Source organism: Triturus cristatus, chromosome 6 (assembly GCF_964204655.1).
Source record: "Triturus cristatus chromosome 6, aTriCri1.1, whole genome shotgun sequence".
Lineage (NCBI taxonomy): Eukaryota > Metazoa > Chordata > Amphibia > Caudata > Salamandridae > Triturus > Triturus cristatus.
This window is the reverse complement of record NC_140589.1, coordinates 883,069,108-883,082,627: the sequence shown is the minus strand read 5'-3', so window position 1 is coordinate 883,082,627 and position 13,520 is coordinate 883,069,108. Positions and strand designations below refer to the sequence as shown.

General features: G+C 46.0%; 14 non-coding genes across 14 annotated transcripts; 7 read left to right on the top strand and 7 right to left on the bottom strand.

Annotated features, from left to right (window-relative positions):
- The first annotated feature begins 42 nt into the window (after positions 1–42).
- Positions 43–115, top strand: TRNAH-AUG (transfer RNA histidin (anticodon AUG)). Its single transcript has one exon. It is a non-coding gene; the product is annotated as a tRNA-His (tRNA).
- Positions 116–1,122: 1,007 nt separating this feature from the next.
- LOC146819123 (U6 spliceosomal RNA) lies at positions 1,123–1,229 on the bottom strand. Its single transcript, XR_014963933.1, has one exon. It is a non-coding gene; the product is annotated as a U6 spliceosomal RNA (small nuclear RNA).
- A 774-nt stretch (positions 1,230–2,003) lies between these two features.
- On the top strand, positions 2,004–2,076 carry TRNAR-ACG (transfer RNA arginine (anticodon ACG)). Its single transcript has one exon. It is a non-coding gene; the product is annotated as a tRNA-Arg (tRNA).
- Positions 2,077–3,083: 1,007 nt separating this feature from the next.
- On the bottom strand, positions 3,084–3,190 carry LOC146819121 (U6 spliceosomal RNA). Its single transcript, XR_014963932.1, has one exon. It is a non-coding gene; the product is annotated as a U6 spliceosomal RNA (small nuclear RNA).
- A 774-nt stretch (positions 3,191–3,964) lies between these two features.
- Positions 3,965–4,037, top strand: TRNAR-ACG (transfer RNA arginine (anticodon ACG)). Its single transcript has one exon. It is a non-coding gene; the product is annotated as a tRNA-Arg (tRNA).
- Positions 4,038–5,044: 1,007 nt separating this feature from the next.
- On the bottom strand, positions 5,045–5,151 carry LOC146819119 (U6 spliceosomal RNA). Its single transcript, XR_014963931.1, has one exon. It is a non-coding gene; the product is annotated as a U6 spliceosomal RNA (small nuclear RNA).
- Positions 5,152–5,917: 766 nt separating this feature from the next.
- On the top strand, positions 5,918–5,990 carry TRNAR-ACG (transfer RNA arginine (anticodon ACG)). The gene has a single exon. It is a non-coding gene; the product is annotated as a tRNA-Arg (tRNA).
- Positions 5,991–6,997: 1,007 nt separating this feature from the next.
- Positions 6,998–7,104, bottom strand: LOC146819117 (U6 spliceosomal RNA). The gene has a single exon (XR_014964504.1). It is a non-coding gene; the product is annotated as a U6 spliceosomal RNA (small nuclear RNA).
- Positions 7,105–7,878: 774 nt separating this feature from the next.
- On the top strand, positions 7,879–7,951 carry TRNAR-ACG (transfer RNA arginine (anticodon ACG)). The gene has a single exon. It is a non-coding gene; the product is annotated as a tRNA-Arg (tRNA).
- Positions 7,952–8,958: 1,007 nt separating this feature from the next.
- LOC146819115 (U6 spliceosomal RNA) lies at positions 8,959–9,065 on the bottom strand. Its single transcript, XR_014963930.1, has one exon. It is a non-coding gene; the product is annotated as a U6 spliceosomal RNA (small nuclear RNA).
- Positions 9,066–9,839: 774 nt separating this feature from the next.
- Positions 9,840–9,912, top strand: TRNAR-ACG (transfer RNA arginine (anticodon ACG)). Its single transcript has one exon. It is a non-coding gene; the product is annotated as a tRNA-Arg (tRNA).
- Positions 9,913–10,919: 1,007 nt separating this feature from the next.
- Positions 10,920–11,026, bottom strand: LOC146819113 (U6 spliceosomal RNA). The gene has a single exon (XR_014963929.1). It is a non-coding gene; the product is annotated as a U6 spliceosomal RNA (small nuclear RNA).
- Positions 11,027–11,798: 772 nt separating this feature from the next.
- TRNAR-ACG (transfer RNA arginine (anticodon ACG)) lies at positions 11,799–11,871 on the top strand. Its single transcript has one exon. It is a non-coding gene; the product is annotated as a tRNA-Arg (tRNA).
- Positions 11,872–12,878: 1,007 nt separating this feature from the next.
- LOC146819111 (U6 spliceosomal RNA) lies at positions 12,879–12,985 on the bottom strand. Its single transcript, XR_014963927.1, has one exon. It is a non-coding gene; the product is annotated as a U6 spliceosomal RNA (small nuclear RNA).
- Between the last annotated feature and the right edge of the window lie 535 nt (positions 12,986–13,520).

Genomic DNA, 13,520 nt, shown 5'->3' with positions numbered 1-13,520 from the left:
TTCTGGTCCTCTTAAGGACAAAAGTATGGGTAATCCTACATGGGGCCAGTGGCGCAATGGATAACGCGTCTGACTATGGATCAGAAGATTGTAGGTTCGACTCCTATCTGGCTCGAAAGGGTCATAGGTCCCTGTTTTATGGTATTCCTGTGGAATTCTTATTTACCTCAGACTTGTTGTAGGTTCAATATTCTCGAGCAGGACTCATCCAGCAGTCGTTCCATGGTAGGGCTGCAGTAATAGGACCACGGCTAGTTAAAAGTTTCCCATTTGCTGCTGGATTCTATGTGAAGGCCGTCATGTGGTGTGCTGCTTTTGTATTTCAACATGGGTCTCTGAGTCTCTAAACTAGGAAAAAATCTTGTTGAGAAAAGTGTGTGTGAGAGGGTCTGTGGGTGCAGGCAGGTGTGTGCACTTGAGTGCTGACCCATTTACATGTGTGAGAGGGACAAGCAAATTGCCTGTGGGATGTAGGCCTACAACTGGAACCAAGCAGCCAGGCAGAACCACAGGTAAGGAGAGAGGAAGGCAGTTCATTATTAGAGCAGGATCATGAGCATCTTGCCCTGCTCCCTTCTGCCCCGATCGGCCCCGATCGGCCAAGACCTCTCTATTAGGGTGGAGGGTGAACATTTCTTGGACCTCAGAAACTGAGGGATGCAGCGCCGATATGTCCTCCAAGGGCCTAGAGGACCTGGTGCCCAATCATGCCTGGTGTTTTTCAGCTTACCCGACCAATCTGGTTGCAAGGCGGATTTTAACAGTACTGCTGAAAAGGGACTCCCAGACAGCCCTGAGGCCATCATTTGCATAGGCCCTCCCCTTCTCTTTCTCTTGCTTCCCACAAAGCAACGCATCGCTGGCAGCAGTATAGATTTGGGGGTTGTGAAGAATAATGACAGGGAGGCTGAAGAAGGGAAAGAAAAGTCCCAGAAGTCCTGCAGGCTTCCTTGCTAAATGCAGCTGGCCATAGAGTGCACCTTCATTACTGCGAGGTAAATACATTAAAAATGTTGAGGAGAGACAAATTGAAAAATAGATATTAGGAGGAAAGCACTGGAACCTGCTTTATTATTTCAATTAGTCTTGAAAACATAGAACATTTCTCTCCTGAAAGCTGGTAAAAATATGGAACGCTTCACGAATTTGCGTGTCATCCTTGCGCAGGGGCCATGCTAATCTTCTCTGTATCGTTCCAATTTTAGTATATGTGCCGCCGAAGCGAGCACACTTCATTGATGAACCTACAATGTTTATAAACTCTCTAAATCTACGGTCTCTAGACATAGGGTGGCCTGGCAGAGATGCTCGTATGGCCAGTAAGCATTCAAATCTGAGCCAATGGGCAAAAATGCATGAAGAGTAACAATCCATTATTCTTCACTGCATTTGTGGTCCAAGACTTCACCAATTGGAAGTATGTAGATTATGCCAGGGTTGCAAAGGCTCATGGTTCAGGCTACTGACAAGGAACATTGTGACATCATGCTGCCTGTGGAACAGTGATATTAAAGGTGAGACAGCTGCACAGTAGGTTAGGTGAAGGGCTCTGAGAGGTGAAAGGCAGCATGCTTGGGTCCCTGGACAAGGTGAGCCTATGACAAGGTGTCTGAATTTTCGCCTGTATTGTAATATTAAACACTTTATTGTTGTACCCGCCTGCTGATTAAGGAGTCCTCAAGATCAGCTCCACACAGACGTGGAACTGATGATGTTAATGCAGAATATTTAAGAAACTGAGGCTGATCTAAAACATTTCCTTGGACCTAGGACCATTTCCCCTGACTTTTAGGTCCTTCGTCCTCCTAAAGTCCTTTGTATAAGTTAGGAACACCTGACAGAACAGAATTTCAGGAGGTCAGGTGGGTTTACTTGTGTCTTCTGGTTGTGAGCAGTAAACGTGGCTAAAAAGGTTGATGGAATGGTGTTTTAAAACACACACACACACACACACACACAACTTCTGGTCCTCTTAAGGACAAAAGTATGGGTAATCCTACATGGGGCCAGTGGCGCAATGGATAACGCGTCTGACTACGGATCAGAAGATTGTAGGTTCAACTCCTATCTGGCTCGAAAGGGTCATAGGTCCCTGTTTTATGGTATTCCTGTGGAATTCTTATTTACCTCAGACTTGTTGTAGGTTCAATATTCTCGAGCAGGACTCATCCAGCAGTCGTTCCATGGTAGGGCTGCAGTAATAGGACCACGGCTAGTTAAAAGTTTCCCATTTGCTGCTGGATTCTATGTGAAGGCCGTCATGTGGTGTGCTGCTTTTGTATTTCAACATGGGTCTCTGAGTCTCTAAACTAGGAAAAAATCTTGTTGAGAAAAGTGTGTGTGAGAGGGTCTGTGGGTGCAGGCAGGTGTGTGCACTTGAGTGCTGACCCATTTACATGTGTGAGAGGGACAAGCAAATTGCCTGTGGGATGTAGGCCTACAACTGGAACCAAGCAGCCAGGCAGAACCACAGGTAAGGAGAGAGGAAGGCAGTTCATTATTAGAGCAGGATCATGAGCATCTTGCCCTGCTCCCTTCTGCCCCGATCGGCCCCGATCGACCAAGACCTCTCTATTAGGGTGGAGGGTGAACATTTCTTGGACCTCAGAAACTGAGGGATGCAGCGCCGATATGTCCTCCAAGGGCCTAGAGGACCTGGTGCCCAATCATGCCTGGTGTTTTTCAGCTTACCCGACCAATCTGGTTGCAAGGCGGATTTTAACAGTACTGCTGAAAAGGGACTCCCAGACAGCCCTGAGGCCATCATTTGCATAGGCCCTCCCCTTCTCTTTCTCTTGCTTCCCACAAAGCAACGCATCGCTGGCAGCAGTATAGATTTGGGGGTTGTGAAGAATAATGACAGGGAGGCTGAAGAAGGAAAAGAAAAGTCCCAGAAGTCCTGCAGGCTTCCTTGCTAAATGCAGCTGGCCATAGAGTGCACCTTCATTACTGCGAGGTAAATACATTAAAAATGTTGAGGAGAGACAAATTGAAAAATAGATATTAGGAGGAAAGCACTGGAACCTGCTTTATTATTTCAATTAGTCTTGAAAACATAGAACATTTCTCTCCTGAAAGCTGGTAAAAATATGGAACGCTTCACGAATTTGCGTGTCATCCTTGCGCAGGGGCCATGCTAATCTTCTCTGTATCGTTCCAATTTTAGTATATGTGCCGCCGAAGCGAGCACACTTCATTGATGAACCTACAATGTTTATAAACTCTCTAAATCTACGGTCTCTAGACATAGGGTGGCCTGGCAGAGATGCTCGTATGGCCAGTAAGCATTCAAATCTGAGCCAATGGGCAAAAATGCATGAAGAGTAACAATCCATTATTCTTCACTGCATTTGTGGTCCAAGACTTCACCAATTGGAAGTATGTAGATTATGCCAGGGTTGCAAAGGCTCATGGTTCAGGCTACTGACAAGGAACATTGTGACATCATGCTGCCTGTGGAACAGTGATATTAAAGGTGAGACAGCTGCACAGTAGGTTAGGTGAAGGGCTCTGAGAGGTGAAAGGCAGCATGCTTGGGTCCCTGGACAAGGTGAGCCTATGACAAGGTGTCTGAATTTTCGCCTGTATTGTAATATTAAACACTTTATTGTTGTACCCGCCTGCTGATTAAGGAGTCCTCAAGATCAGCTCCACACAGACGTGGAACTGATGATGTTAATGCAGAATATTTAAGAAACTGAGGCTGATCTGAAACATTTCCTTGGACCTAGGACCATTTCCCCTGACTTTTAGGTCCTTCGTCCTCCTAAAGTCCTTTGTATAAGTTAGGAACACCTGACAGAACAGAATTTCAGGAGGTCAGGTGGGTTTACTTGTGTCTTCTGGTTGTGAGCAGTAAACGTGGCTAAAAAGGTTGATGGAATGGTGTTTTAAAACACACACACACACACACACACACAACTTCTGGTCCTCTTAAGGACAAAAGTATGGGTAATCCTACATGGGGCCAGTGGCGCAATGGATAACGCGTCTGACTACGGATCAGAAGATTGTAGGTTCGACTCCTATCTGGCTCGAAAGGGTCATAGGTCCCTGTTTTATGGTATTCCTGTGGAATTCTTATTTACCTCAGACTTGTTGTAGGTTCAATATTCTCGAGCAGGACTCATCCAGCAGTCGTTCCATGGTAGGGCTGCAGTAATAGGACCACGGCTAGTTAAAAGTTTCCCATTTGCTGCTGGATTCTATGTGAAGGCCGTCATGTGGTGTGCTGCTTTTGTATTTCAACATGGGTCTCTGAGTCTCTAAACTAGGAAAAAATCTTGTTGAGAAAAGTGTGTGTGAGAGGGTCTGTGGGTGCAGGCAGGTGTGTGCACTTGAGTGCTGACCCATTTACATGTGTGAGAGGGACAAGCAAATTGCCTGTGGGATGTAGGCCTACAACTGGAACCAAGCAGCCAGGCAGAACCACAGGTAAGGAGAGAGGAAGGCAGTTCATTATTAGAGCAGGATCATGAGCATCTTGCCCTGCTCCCTTCTGCCCCGATCGGCCCCGATCGGCCAAGACCTCTCTATTAGGGTGGAGGGTGAACATTTCTTGGACCTCAGAAACTGAGGGATGCAGCGCCGATATGTCCTCCAAGGGCCTAGAGGACCTGGTGCCCAATCATGCCTGGTGTTTTTCAGCTTACCCGACCAATCTGGTTGCAAGGCGGATTTTAACAGTACTGCTGAAAAGGGACTCCCAGACAGCCCTGAGGCCATCATTTGCATAGGCCCTCCCCTTCTCTTTCTCTTGCTTCCCACAAAGCAACGCATCGCTGGCAGCAGTATAGATTTGGGGGTTGTGAAGAATAATGACAGGGAGGCTGAAGAAGGGAAAGAAAAGTCCCAGAAGTCCTGCAGGCTTCCTTGCTAAATGCAGCTGGCCATAGAGTGCACCTTCATTACTGCGAGGTAAATACATTAAAAATGTTGAGGAGAGACAAATTGAAAAATAGATATTAGGAGGAAAGCACTGGAACCTGCTTTATTATTTCAATTAGTCTTGAAAACATAGAACATTTCTCTCCTGAAAGCTGGTAAAAATATGGAACGCTTCACGAATTTGCGTGTCATCCTTGCGCAGGGGCCATGCTAATCTTCTCTGTATCGTTCCAATTTTAGTATATGTGCCGCCGAAGCGAGCACACTTCATTGATGAACCTACAATGTTTATAAACTCTCTAAATCTACGGTCTCTAGACATAGGGTGGCCTGGCAGAGATGCTCGTATGGCCAGTAAGCATTCAAATCTGAGCCAATGGGCAAAAATGCATGAAGAGTAACAATCCATTATTCTTCACTGCATTTGTGGTCCAAGACTTCACCAATTGGAAGTATGTAGATTATGCCAGGGTTGCAAAGGCTCATGGTTCAGGCTACTGACAAGGAACATTGTGACATCATGCTGCCTGTGGAACAGTGATATTAAAGGTGAGACAGCTGCACAGTAGGTTAGGTGAAGGGCTCTGAGAGGTGAAAGGCAGCATGCTTGGGTCCCTGGACAAGGTGAGCCTATGACAAGGTGTCTGAATTTTCGCCTGTATTGTAATATTAAACACTTTATTGTTGTACCCGCCTGCTGATTAAGGAGTCCTCAAGATCAGCTCCACACAGACGTGGAACTGATGATGTTAATGCAGAATATTTAAGAAACTGAGGCTGATCTAAAACATTTCCTTGGACCTAGGACCATTTCCCCTGACTTTTAGGTCCTTCGTCCTCCTAAAGTCCTTTGTATAAGTTAGGAACACCTGACAGAACAGAATTTCAGGAGGTCAGGTGGGTTTACTTGTGTCTTCTGGTTGTGAGCAGTAAACGTGGCTAAAAAGGTTGATGGAATGGTGTTTTAAAACACACACACACACACAACTTCTGGTCCTCTTAAGGACAAAAGTATGGGTAATCCTACATGGGGCCAGTGGCGCAATGGATAACGCGTCTGACTACGGATCAGAAGATTGTAGGTTCGACTCCTATCTGGCTCGAAAGGGTCATAGGTCCCTGTTTTATGGTATTCCTGTGGAATTCTTATTTACCTCAGACTTGTTGTAGGTTCAATATTCTCGAGCAGGACTCATCCAGCAGTCGTTCCATGGTAGGGCTGCAGTAATAGGACCACGGCTAGTTAAAAGTTTCCCATTTGCTGCTGGATTCTATGTGAAGGCCGTCATGTGGTGTGCTGCTTTTGTATTTCAACATGGGTCTCTGAGTCTCTAAACTAGGAAAAAATCTTGTTGAGAAAAGTGTGTGTGAGAGGGTCTGTGGGTGCAGGCAGGTGTGTGCACTTGAGTGCTGACCCATTTACATGTGTGAGAGGGACAAGCAAATTGCCTGTGGGATGTAGGCCTACAACTGGAACCAAGCAGCCAGGCAGAACCACAGGTAAGGAGAGAGGAAGGCAGTTCATTATTAGAGCAGGATCATGAGCATCTTGCCCTGCTCCCTTCTGCCCCAATCGGCCACGATCGGCCAAGACCTCTCTATTAGGGTGGAGGGTGAACATTTCTTGGACCTCAGAAACTGAGGGATGCAGCGCCGATATGTCCTCCAAGGGCCTAGAGGACCTGGTGCCCAATCATGCCTGGTGTTTTTCAGCTTACCCGACCAATCTGGTTGCAAGGCGGATTTTAACAGTACTGCTGAAAAGGGACTCCCAGACAGCCCTGAGGCCATCATTTGCATAGGCCCTCCCCTTCTCTTTCTCTTGCTTCCCACAAAGCAACGCATCGCTGGCAGCAGTATAGATTTGGGGGTTGTGAAGAATAATGACAGGGAGGCTGAAGAAGGGAAAGAAAAGTCCCAGAAGTCCTGCAGGCTTCCTTGCTAAATGCAGCTGGCCATAGAGTGCACCTTCATTACTGCGAGGTAAATACATTAAAAATGTTGAGGAGAGACAAATTGAAAAATAGATATTAGGAGGAAAGCACTGGAACCTGCTTTATTATTTCAATTAGTCTTGAAAACATAGAACATTTCTCTCCTGAAAGCTGGTAAAAATATGGAACGCTTCACGAATTTGCGTGTCATCCTTGCGCAGGGGCCATGCTAATCTTCTCTGTATCGTTCCAATTGTAGTATATGTGCCGCCGAAGCGAGCACACTTCACTGATGAACCTACAATGTTTATAAACTCTCTAAATCTACGGTCTCTAGACATAGGGTGGCCTGGCAGAGATGCTCGTATGGCCAGTAAGCATTCAAATCTGAGCCAATGGGCAAAAATGCATGAAGAGTAACAATCCATTATTCTTCACTGCATTTGTGGTCCAAGACTTCACCAATTGGAAGTATGTAGATTATGCCAGGGTTGCAAAGGCTCATGGTTCAGGCTACTGACAAGGAACATTGTGACATCATGCTGCCTGTGGAACAGTGATATTAAAGGTGAGACAGCTGCACAGTAGGTTAGGTGAAGGACTCTGAGAGGTGAAAGGCAGCATGCTTGGGTCCCTGGACAAGGTGAGCCTATGACAAGGTGTCTGAATTTTCGCCTGTATTGTAATATTAAACACTTTATTGTTGTACCCGCCTGCTGATTAAGGAGTCCTCAAGATCAGCTCCACACAGACGTGGAACTGATGATGTTAATGCAGAATATTTAAGAAACTGAGGCTGATCTAAAACATTTCCTTGGACCTAGGACCATTTCCCCTGACTTTTAGGTCCTTCGTCCTCCTAAAGTCCTTTGTATAAGTTAGGAACACCTGACAGAACAGAATTTCAGGAGGTCAGGTGGGTTTACTTGTGTCTTCTGGTTGTGAGCAGTAAACGTGGCTAAAAAGGTTGATGGAATGGTGTTTTAAAACACACACACACACACACACACACAACTTCTGGTCCTCTTAAGGACAAAAGTATGGGTAATCCTACATGGGGCCAGTGGCGCAATGGATAACGCGTCTGACTACGGATCAGAAGATTGTAGGTTCGACTCCTATCTGGCTCGAAAGGGTCATAGGTCCCTATTTTATGGTATTCCTGTGGAATTCTTATTTACCTCAGACTTGTTGTAGGTTCAATATTCTCGAGCAGGACTCATCCAGCAGTCGTTCCATGGTAGGGCTGCAGTAATAGGACCACGGCTAGTTAAAAGTTTCCCATTTGCTGCTGGATTCTATGTGAAGGCCGTCATGTGGTGTGCTGCTTTTGTATTTCAACATGGGTCTCTGAGTCTCTAAACTAGGAAAAAATCTTGTTGAGAAAAGTGTGTGTGAGAGGGTCTGTGGGTGCAGGCAGGTGTGTGCACTTGAGTGCTGACCCATTTACATGTGTGAGAGGGACAAGCAAATTGCCTGTGGGATGTAGGCCTACAACTGGAACCAAGCAGCCAGGCAGAACCACAGGTAAAGAGAGAGGAAGGCAGTTCATTATTAGAGCAGGATCATGAGCATCTTGCCCTGCTCCCTTCTGCCCCGATCGGCCCCGATCGGCCAAGACCTCTCTATTAGGGTGGAGGGTGAACATTTCTTGGACCTCAGAAACTGAGGGATGCAGCGCCGATATGTCCTCCAAGGGCCTAGAGGACCTGGTGCCCAATCATGCCTGGTGTTTTTCAGCTTACCCGACCAATCTGGTTGCAAGGCGGATTTTAACAGTACTGCTGAAAAGGGACTCCCAGACAGCCCTGAGGCCATCATTTGCATAGGCCCTCCCCTTCTCTTTCTCTTGCTTCCCACAAAGCAACGCATCGCTGGCAGCAGTATAGATTTGGGGGTTGTGAAGAATAATGACAGGGAGGCTGAAGAAGGGAAAGAAAAGTCCCAGAAGTCCTGCAGGCTTCCTTGCTAAATGCAGCTGGCCATAGAGTGCACCTTCATTACTGCGAGGTAAATACATTAAAAATGTTGAGGAGAGACAAATTGAAAAATAGATATTAGGAGGAAAGCACTGGAACCTGCTTTATTATTTCAATTAGTCTTGAAAACATAGAACATTTCTCTTCTGAAAGCTGGTAAAAATATGGAACGCTTCACGAATTTGCGTGTCATCCTTGCGCAGGGGCCATGCTAATCTTCTCTGTATCGTTCCAATTTTAGTATATGTGCCGCCGAAGCGAGCACACTTCATTGATGAACCTACAATGTTTATAAACTCTCTAAATCTACGGTCTCTAGACATAGGGTGGCCTGGCAGAGATGCTCGTATGGCCAGTAAGCATTCAAATCTGAGCCAATGGGCAAAAATGCATGAAGAGTAACAATCCATTATTCTTCACTGCATTTGTGGTCCAAGACTTCACCAATTGGAAGTATGTAGATTATGCCAGGGTTGCAAAGGCTCATGGTTCAGGCTACTGACAAGGAACATTGTGACATCATGCTGCCTGTGGAACAGTGATATTAAAGGTGAGACAGCTGCACAGTAGGTTAGGTGAAGGGCTCTGAGAGGTGAAAGGCAGCATGCTTGGGTCCCTGGACAAGGTGAGCCTATGACAAGGTGTCTGAATTTTCGCCTGTATTGTAATATTAAACACTTTATTGTTGTACCCGCCTGCTGATTAAGGAGTCCTCAAGATCAGCTCCACACAGACGTGGAACTGATGATGTTAATGCAGAATATTTAAGAAACTGAGGCTGATCTAAAACATTTCCTTGGACCTAGGACCATTTCCCCTGACTTTTAGGTCCTTCGTCCTCCTAAAGTCCTTTGTATAAGTTAGGAACACCTGACAGAACAGAATTTCAGGAGGTCAGGTGGGTTTACTTGTGTCTTCTGGTTGTGAGCAGTAAACGTGGCTAAAAAGGTTGATGGAATGGTGTTTTAAAACACACACACACACACACACACACAACTTCTGGTCCTCTTAAGGACAAAAGTATGGGTAATCCTACATGGGGCCAGTGGCGCAATGGATAACGCGTCTGACTACGGATCAGAAGATTGTAGGTTCGACTCCTATCTGGCTCGAAAGGGTCATAGGTCCCTGTTTTATGGTATTCCTGTGGAATTCTTATTTACCTCAGACTTGTTGTAGGTTCAATATTCTCGAGCAGGACTCATCCAGCAGTCGTTCCATGGTAGGGCTGCAGTAATAGGACCACGGCTAGTTAAAAGTTTCCCATTTGCTGCTGGATTCTATGTGAAGGCCGTCATGTGGTGTGCTGCTTTTGTATTTCAACATGGGTCTCTGAGTCTCTAAACTAGGAAAAAATCTTGTTGAGAAAAGTGTGTGTGAGAGGGTCTGTGGGTGCAGGCAGGTGTGTGCACTTGAGTGCTGACCCATTTACATGTGTGAGAGGGACAAGCAAATTGCCTGTGGGATGTAGGCCTACAACTGGAACCAAGCAGCCAGGCAGAACCACAGGTAAGGAGAGAGGAAGGCAGTTCATTATTAGAGCAGGATCATGAGCATCTTGCCCTGCTCCCTTCTGCCCCAATCGGCCACGATCGGCCAAGACCTCTCTATTAGGGTGGAGGGTGAACATTTCTTGGACCTCAGAAACTGAGGGATGCAGCGCCGATATGTCCTCCAAGGGCCTAGAGGACCTGGTGCCCAATCATGCCTGGTGTTTTTCAGCTTACCCGACCAATCTGGTTGCAAGGCGGATTTTAACAGTACTGCTGAAAAGGGACTCCCAGACAGCCCTGAGGCCATCATTTGCATAGGCCCTCCCCTTCTCTTTCTCTTGCTTCCCACAAAGCAACGCATCGCTGGCAGCAGTATAGATTTGGGGGTTGTGAAGAATAATGACAGGGAGGCTGAAGAAGGGAAAGAAAAGTCCCAGAAGTCCTGCAGGCTTCCTTGCTAAATGCAGCTGGCCATAGAGTGCACCTTCATTACTGCGAGGTAAATACATAAAAAATGTTGAGGAGAGACAAATTGAAAAATAGATATTAGGAGGAAAGCACTGGAACCTGCTTTATTATTTCAATTAGTCTTGAAAACATAGAACATTTCTCTCCTGAAAGCTGGTAAAAATATGGAACGCTTCACGAATTTGCGTGTCATCCTTGCGCAGGGGCCATGCTAATCTTCTCTGTATCGTTCCAATTTTAGTATATGTGCCGCCGAAGCGAGCACACTTCATTGATGAACCTACAATGTTTATAAACTCTCTAAATCTACGGTCTCTAGACATAGGGTGGCCTGGCAGAGATGCTCGTATGGCCAGTAAGCATTCAAATCTGAGCCAATGGGCAAAAATGCATGAAGAGTAACAATCCATTATTCTTCACTGCATTTGTGGTCCAAGACTTCACCAATTGGAAGTATGTAGATTATGCCAGGGTTGCAAAGGCTCATGGTTCAGGCTACTGACAAGGAACATTGTGACATCATGCTGCCTGTGGAACAGTGATATTAAAGGTGAGACAGCTGCACAGTAGGTTAGGTGAAGGACTCTGAGAGGTGAAAGGCAGCATGCTTGGGTCCCTGGACAAGGTGAGCCTATGACAAGGTGTCTGAATTTTCGCCTGTATTGTAATATTAAACACTTTATTGTTGTACCCGCCTGCTGATTAAGGAGTCCTCAAGATCAGCTCCACACAGACGTGGAACTGATGATGTTAATGCAGAATATTTAAGAAACTGAGGCTGATCTAAAACATTTCCTTGGACCTAGGACCATTTCCCCTGACTTTTAGGTCCTTCGTCCTCCTAAAGTCCTTTGTATAAGTTAGGAACACCTGACAGAACAGAATTTCAGGAGGTCAGGTGGGTTTACTTGTGTCTTCTGGTTGTGAGCAGTAAACGTGGCTAAAAAGGTTGATGGAATGGTGTTTTAAAACACACACACACACACACACACAACTTCTGGTCCTCTTAAGGACAAAAGTATGGGTAATCCTACATGGGGCCAGTGGCGCAATGGATAACGCGTCTGACTACGGATCAGAAGATTGTAGGTTCGACTCCTATCTGGCTCGAAAGGGTCATAGGTCCCTATTTTATGGTATTCCTGTGGAATTCTTATTTACCTCAGACTTGTTGTAGGTTCAATATTCTCGAGCAGGACTCATCCAGCAGTCGTTCCATGGTAGGGCTGCAGTAATAGGACCACGGCTAGTTAAAAGTTTCCCATTTGCTGCTGGATTCTATGTGAAGGCCGTCATGTGGTGTGCTGCTTTTGTATTTCAACATGGGTCTCTGAGTCTCTAAACTAGGAAAAAATCTTGTTGAGAAAAGTGTGTGTGAGAGGTTCTGTGGGTGCAGGCAGGTGTGTGCACTTGAGTGCTGACCCATTTACATGTGTGAGAGGGACAAGCAAATTGCCTGTGGGATGTAGGCCTACAACTGGAACCAAGCAGCCAGGCAGAACCACAGGTAAAGAGAGAGGAAGGCAGTTCATTATTAGAGCAGGATCATGAGCATCTTGCCCTGCTCCCTTCTGCCCCGATCGGCCCCGATCGGCCAAGACCTCTCTATTAGGGTGGAGGGTGAACATTTCTTGGACCTCAGAAACTGAGGGATGCAGCGCCGATATGTCCTCCAAGGGCCTAGAGGACCTGGTGCCCAATCATGCCTGGTGTTTTTCAGCTTACCCGACCAATCTGGTTGCAAGGCGGATTTTAACAGTACTGCTGAAAAGGGACTCCCAGACAGCCCTGAGGCCATCATTTGCATAGGCCCTCCCCTTCTCTTTCTCTTGCTTCCCACAAAGCAACGCATCGCTGGCAGCAGTATAGATTTGGGGGTTGTGAAGAATAATGACAGGGAGGCTGAAGAAGGGAAAGAAAAGTCCCAGAAGTCCTGCAGGCTTCCTTGCTAAATGCAGCTGGCCATAGAGTGCACCTTCATTACTGCGAGGTAAATACATTAAAAATGTTGAGGAGAGACAAATTGAAAAATAGATATTAGGAGGAAAGCACTGGAACCTGCTTTATTATTTCAATTAGTCTTGAAAACATAGAACATTTCTCTCCTGAAAGCTGGTAAAAATATGGAACGCTTCACGAATTTGCGTGTCATCCTTGCGCAGGGGCCATGCTAATCTTCTCTGTATCGTTCCAATTTTAGTATATGTGCCGCCGAAGCGAGCACACTTCATTGATGAACCTACAATGTTTATAAACTCTCTAAATCTACGGTCTCTAGACATAGGGTGGCCTGGCAGAGATGCTCGTATGGCCAGTAAGCATTCAAATCTGAGCCAATGGGCAAAAATGCATGAAGAGTAACAATCCATTATTCTTCACTGCATTTGTGGTCCAAGACTTCACCAATTGGAAGTATGTAGATTATGCCAGGGTTGCAAAGGCTCATGGTTCAGGCTACTGACAAGGAACATTGTGACATCATGCTGCCTGTGGAACAGTGATATTAAAGGTGAGACAGCTGCACAGTAGGTTAGGTGAAGGGCTCTGAGAGGTGAAAGGCAGCATGCTTGGGTCCCTGGACAAGGTGAGCCTATGACAAGGTGTCTGAATTTTCGCCTGTATTGTAATATTAAACACTTTATTGTTGTACCCGCCTGCTGATTAAGGAGTCCTCAAGATCAGCTCCACACAGACGTGGAACTGATGATGTTAATGCAGAATATTTAAGAAACTGAGGCTGATCTAAAACATTTCCTTGG